At 48.5% G+C, this 6,129-nt stretch overlaps 1 protein-coding gene across 1 annotated transcript in view; it reads left to right on the top strand.

The window, feature by feature from the left end:
* Window positions 1-3,719: 3,719 nt before the first annotated feature.
* dlk2 (delta-like 2 homolog (Drosophila)) overlaps window positions 3,720-6,129 on the top strand; it is a 12,607-nt gene continuing 10,197 nt past the window's right edge. The window contains exon 1 of the mRNA XM_005747406.1: window positions 3,720-3,907. The gene's annotated coding sequence lies outside the window, so the exon portion shown is untranslated. The remainder of the gene's footprint in view (window positions 3,908-6,129) is intronic.

The raw sequence follows: 6,129 nt of genomic DNA, 5'->3' as shown, positions 1-6,129 counted from the left end.
TAAATATCAAATATTGTCAAACAAAACAAAACTACAAACGTGAACGCAGATTGTAACTAACTGAAGCCTTTGATTGAACGACCAAATAAACACAGCTCTGTCTGCGCAGACACAGGGCAGCACTTCTGCTGTCATTGTGTTCGTGCAGACATGCGTTTGTGACTTTTGTGACTCTCTGACTGAACTAACAGCCTCAGCATGTTTGTACTCTCGGCTCATGTTGTCTTCATATTAAATCATTTTTGGCTTTTTAAAGAACTTATTTTAACACAAGTTAAAACAAAAAATCAAGGGACAAACTGCGTTTTATTTCTTCACATCTATATACGGAGTGCAAGTAGGGGTGAGGTGGGCTGATCTCTGAGCTCAGCCCCCAAACTACAGAACCTGGGAGAGCAGGCTGACACAGGTGAGACAGAGGGGGCGGGGCTCAGACTCAGCTGTTTGGATATCAGTGATGCTAACGAGCCCCTGACAGAGGACACAGTGACTGAGGAGAGGCTGGGATGCCTTGTTTATTATTTGCAGATGTTTGATTGTTCTTCTTCTGTGATGATTATTCTGCAGATCAGTTTGGACGGCGTGAAGCAGGCGGTTACAGTTTTGGTGTCTTTATCCATCTGTCGGCACCTGCAGACAGGACTGAGGGCACACGCTTCCCTGCAGTGTGGCAGCAGGACATGTGACATGTCGCTTCACTGTCATGCTGTCCCCTCTGCAGTGTCCCACTTCCTCCTGCAGGTCATTAAACTTTCATCCATCTGTGTGTGTGTGTACTATGTTTGGACCTGTCCCCACGAGTTTGAAGGCATTTTTGAAAATGTCACAGTTAGGTCACGGTTAGGTCTAGGCTTGGGGTTGGGGTTATGGAAGGTATTGTGTCAATTAGATGTCCCCACAAGGATATGAAAAAAAAACTGTGTGTGTGTGTAAAGTGATGACACACAGCAGCTGCTGAGCTCATCGAGTCTTCGCTGCCCGCAAAGAAGAAGACAATGTCCAGCTGCTCCACAACAATGCTCCCCCTCCCAATGGCTATGGGAGGAATGAGAGGAATGGAGAACACGCCGGCGGTTTGAGTCCCGGCAGCTGTTCGTGTCTCTCTGACCTCAGGAACTAGCCGGCAGGAGGAAGACTGCATGAAGAGGAGCCGGGATTATTTTAGACTACATTCAGGGATTAGACTCAGACACCATTACAGCAGGACAGGAAGGACACAGACACGCCCAGGTTCAGGAAGTTTCTCTAAAACCAGAACCAGAGCAGAACTGGGCCTGCTGGTCTGAGTCATCCTCACTGAGCATTGTTACCCACTCACAAGATTTCTTTAGGTTTAAACTTGTTCTTGTCTCAGCAGTCAGACAAAAGTCATTCTGATAAACATCAAACACTGTTTACTGCTTCTCTCCAAGCTCAGGGGTCAGAGGTCAGGGGTCATCACTGATAACAGCCTCACAGAGTTAAACACAAACTGCTGTGGCCCTTCAGAGACGCAGAGATTCTCAGTGAAACCTCACACCTCCCGAGCATGTCGGTGTTTGCTCTCAGGCTGAAACGGCTGCATGTTGGGGTCAGAGGTCACACACATTGGTTATTAATCACCCTGAGAGTGGGTATGTGTGCACGAGGCTTCCTCAGCTGCTGCGGTGACGGAGGGGTCAAGGCTGAACCCCCCCAGGGTAAACAGAGCTTCGATGTGACTCCGGTGCTCCAACACGGGAATCTCCCAGCTGCCCTGGCTGCAGGTTACACCATCATCAACCCCTCAACAGCGCTGCTACCTATATTAACCCGCTACCCACCGCAGGGGAAACCTCGGTACATGCTCAGATCCAGACGCCATCACGGGAGTCAAGTTACTGCTAAGCTGAAGTCAAGTAACCAGCAGGTATTGATTATTGATCGATAGACACACGCTGCTGAGGATGGAGGGAGCGGGCGTCATAGCCTCGTCCTCCACCATTGAAGCTGCGTCATGTTCCCGCCACACAGATCCTGCAGGTCGTTAAAGATCAGGTCCAGAGGAGCTCTCTGAGAGGGCCGAGGACCGTCTCACAGCGGCGACACTTTGTCCCGTGAGCATGGCCCGAGTCCCCTGTCCGCCCCAGCATCACCTGGTTCATCACCTGAGCAGAACCAAACCATCGTCGGATAAAAATATCTGTGAAAGTGTCACAGCCCCGTACACCTGCTCTGCTCCAAACCAGAGCCATCAAAGCTGAACCCAGATCAGCTTTAGTCCCACCGCCCGGCCCTCGGTCTGACTCTGAACCAGGTTCCTGCTCTCTCAGCTTCAGGGTGATGATCCCTCACACACTGCCCACTTTCATCTCTTTCCCCATTTTCACTTGGAAAGTTGACAAAGTGCATTCTGGGTAAAAGTTGAGCCTGGTATTGGTGTTCATGCTCAGAGATGAAACTGTGACACCTGGTAATAATCTGGTTTTGTGGATATCTGCAGTGTTGAGCAGTTTGAGCAAACCGATCTGACACCAGAACCAGTTTGAACTGTTGGGAGGTTCCAAGCAAAGGTCAAAGCAAAGGTCAAAGGTCAAACTGTAGAACAGTCTGAGGAATCTCCTCGTGCGCTGTTCAGTCTGCTGAATAAAGAAAGGTCTGATTTGTGCAAAGTGGAGCTGTTTCAGAGCTTCAGGGTCAAAGTGAAGCTTCTCCTCTGAGAGCTTGTGGCTCCCTCAGAGTCTCTTTAAAACATTTCAAAAGCACCACGGCGTTCCAGGCAGGGCGAGTCCGAGCCTGCCGGGACGTGAGGCAGCGCCCGATCTGAAGGCGGATCTGATTCAGTAACAAACGCAGACAGCGCTCGCCCTGCTGGGAGCTGAGGCGCAGAGACATAACAGACGAGAGGAGGATCAGATAGAGGAGGGAGGCCTGAACAAACACTTGGGGAGGAGACTTGCTTGGAACACTGCAGAGTGTTTTTCTGCCGCCGCCAGTTACACAAACTGTGAACCACACACACATCGTGCATTAATCTCTGCCACACAAACACAGGGGCATCCTGCTGCCCCCTGCAGGCAGCGCTCTGACTTACAGGCTCATCATTGCATCCAGCTGTTTGTGGGAGTCTCTGCTCTGAGTGTATTCATACCTGCTGCTCCAGAGCAGCGACTTCAGTAATAAGTTTGCCTTTAGTACCGTGAAGCCTTGCGTGGCGGCTGGGTTCGCCACAGGAAGTTCCCGTAGCACAGAGGCTAGCCAGCGTCATGCTGTAGATGTTTACCTGCAGACTGCGCAGGTGGTCAGAGCGCTGTCACCTGATCCGTCACTCAGACTTTATTATAGAAACCTTTCATAAGTCCTTATGAACGTTTCTGTGATTTGTGGTGGAGCTAAAAGAGATGAGCTGTGACAACGCCACAGACTCGACCCGCCTCCTCAGTCAGGTGAGCCGGCCGTTTGTTGGGACATTTTCAGGAAAAGTAGTCACATGATTAATATTATATTCGTGGATTTTGTGGGTTTTCCTGTTTAAAGTCAGTGTGAAAAAAAGCTGAAGGTCAAAGGAGTATGTTCAGCTCCGAGCGTAATCGGCCAATCAGCACCCATTACACCTGAGAGCCCTGCTCCAGGTGAGTAAACCTGCTCTGATCACATGTAACAGCACACAGCCCCTCCTCCACACACACACACAGAGGGGGCTGTGTCGGGGTCGTACCCTGCAGAGGGGGAGTGTTTTCTGAGGAGGGGAGGACGGCCGGAGCAGCGCCTCCCCGTCGTTCGTCTGCAGCTTCAAACACACACACTCTGAACGACGGCGCAGTGTGTGTCCCACAGTGTTTTTGTGTGTGCGTGTCCGAGTGTGTGTTGGAGACACGGGGTGGACGGCAGCTGAATATCAAGTTGGTTTGTGACAGCGGATCAGCGAGGAGGAAGCTGCCAGCTCGAGGTAAGCACCCTAACAGCTCAGAGCTGTCACTGAGCGCTGCTGCTGCAGAGTCCAGAGTTCCTGAGGCTCAGATCGCAGATCAGATCGCAGATCACACTCTGGCTCTGGTTTCCAGGCTGCGCTCTCTAAACTTTGCCGTGCAGCAGGTACAGACTTCCTGACATCTCTGATTGGTGCGGGGTGCTGGATGTTTTCTTTGGCTCGCAGTTATTTTTAAGATGTCGGTGTCGCGTGTGAGAAGGTGACAAAACCACAAGGTTTCTCCTTGTTTTCCACTGGTAAATTCAAAGAGTGAAACAGAGTCAGGAACAAACATGACGTAAAGATCATGTGACTGTAAGGATCACTGGGGCTGAGGAGATATTGATAGAAACTGACAATTAAATACCAAACAAATAAGCTTCTTCTGTGGTGGTTTAATGGACTACTGCGTCAGCTCTACCTCTGACCTCTACAGAACAATTGGTAATTTGGGGTTTTATTTCCTAAAATGTAAAGCTTGACGCGGTGCGGTTCATTTCCAGCTCCTTATTTTTGTTCTCTCACTCAGAGCAGCTGTGCTTGATTCACAGCTCATAATGAGCCTTCTTTGTCTTATACCAATGGGATCCTCCCTTTTTCTTAGCTTGCTTTCTTCTGATTTGCTGCCAGCAAGTGGGTGGGACTACCATCCTCTCTCTCTGGCATCATACAGATCCCAGAGCAGAAAAAACTGATAAACTGAGTGTTTAGAGCCTGAGCTATGAGCCTACAGGGATGACTGAGTACAAACTGTCCTGTTTACCACAAACATCCACCAAAGGAATATGAGTCACATGACAGGAAGTAAATGTTAACCTGCCTAAGAGTCCATTCAGTGATGACCTTTGGGAAGCTCATGTTTCATTCAGTCAAACCTGCAACCAGAGACTGAGCCTGTGCACTGAGCAGGGCGTACATTTGCTCTCAGATCACAGGAGTCGCCCCCTGCTGGTCATCGGAGAGAAATCAGGTTTCAGGCATTCAGTCTTTTGAATACTGTCTGTCAGTCAAATATGGCGCACACCTGCAGAGTCCAGCTGCTGCAGCTCAGCCACAGTTCCAGTCCCGAGTCACCCAGGTGTGTCCTCAGACCTGTGCATATGAAGGGAGTTCAGGCTTAACTGGCTTCTGTCAAAATGTGAAAGAACCCACCCACCACTCTAATCACACTCCAGATCTTGTTTTAACATATGGCATAGAAACTGAACATTTAACAGTGTTTCCTGATACTGAGCAGTGGGGAGTGGACTTTATCACAGTAGATGTCTTTCTGAGTTAACTTCAATAATTACTTCCTCCAAACCATCAATGTGTCTTTTAGACCCCATTCCTACAAAACTGCTCAAAGAGGTCCTGCCATTAATTAATGCTTCAATCTTAAATATGATCAACCTATATCTAATAATCAGCTATGTACCACAGGCCTTCAAGCTGGCTGTAGTAAGTAGCGTTACTTATAAAGCCATCTCTAGACCCAGCTGCAGCAAGTGTCCGGGCCAGATTAGGCAGGTGTGGTGTGTGGCTCTTCCTGACATGTGGAACCATCAGGTGGATCAGGAGCTGCAGCAGCTGAATTAAATGCTGTGATTCAGGGCAGTTTTACAGTGAGGTTTAATGGTCCTTCAGCTCTCTGCTTAAGAGGAAAGAAATATTCACCTTCATCAGGAACAGCTGGCGTTGCACAGATGGTTGGCAGTCATTATATGTTATAGTTCCATCAGTCGGTGCTGTGTTCTTGAAGTTCTTGAAGGTTTTACCGTTTCACCTCCTGTGTGACTGAATGTGAGGATGAGTTTCTTTGTTCTTTGTTTCAAGCTCTGATTTCACACCAGACTGTGAATCTGAATGTTTCTGTAAACCAGTGAAAGTGATGCTTTGTTTTCAGCGTTATCATTCTGTCAAACTCATTAGGCTGTTACTGAGCTCCTCTAAAACAGTCTAAATAGAGCTTAGGTTAGCCTAAAATGAGCTGATGCAGGTTAACTCACAGTTAAACACAGAACTGGAACTGGACAGGGAGAACTCCTGCTCATGTGAACTTTGACCCCAGTCCTAACTATCTGTAAAACTCTACAGAAACGCACTGATGTTTTCACATCTGACACTTTGGTTAACAAAGTAGCTCAGTAGCTCACTGCATACATTAATGGAAACAGCTATTATGGATGGATGGATGATGATGGATGGATGGATGGATGGAT

This window comes from Pundamilia nyererei, unplaced genomic scaffold, assembly GCF_000239375.1.
Source record: "Pundamilia nyererei isolate P.nyererei 1_Seehausen unplaced genomic scaffold, PunNye1.0 scaffold00197, whole genome shotgun sequence".
Lineage (NCBI taxonomy): Eukaryota > Metazoa > Chordata > Actinopteri > Cichliformes > Cichlidae > Pundamilia > Pundamilia nyererei.
Note: the sequence above shows the minus strand (reverse complement) of the source record. Positions and strands in the feature narration are given on the sequence as shown.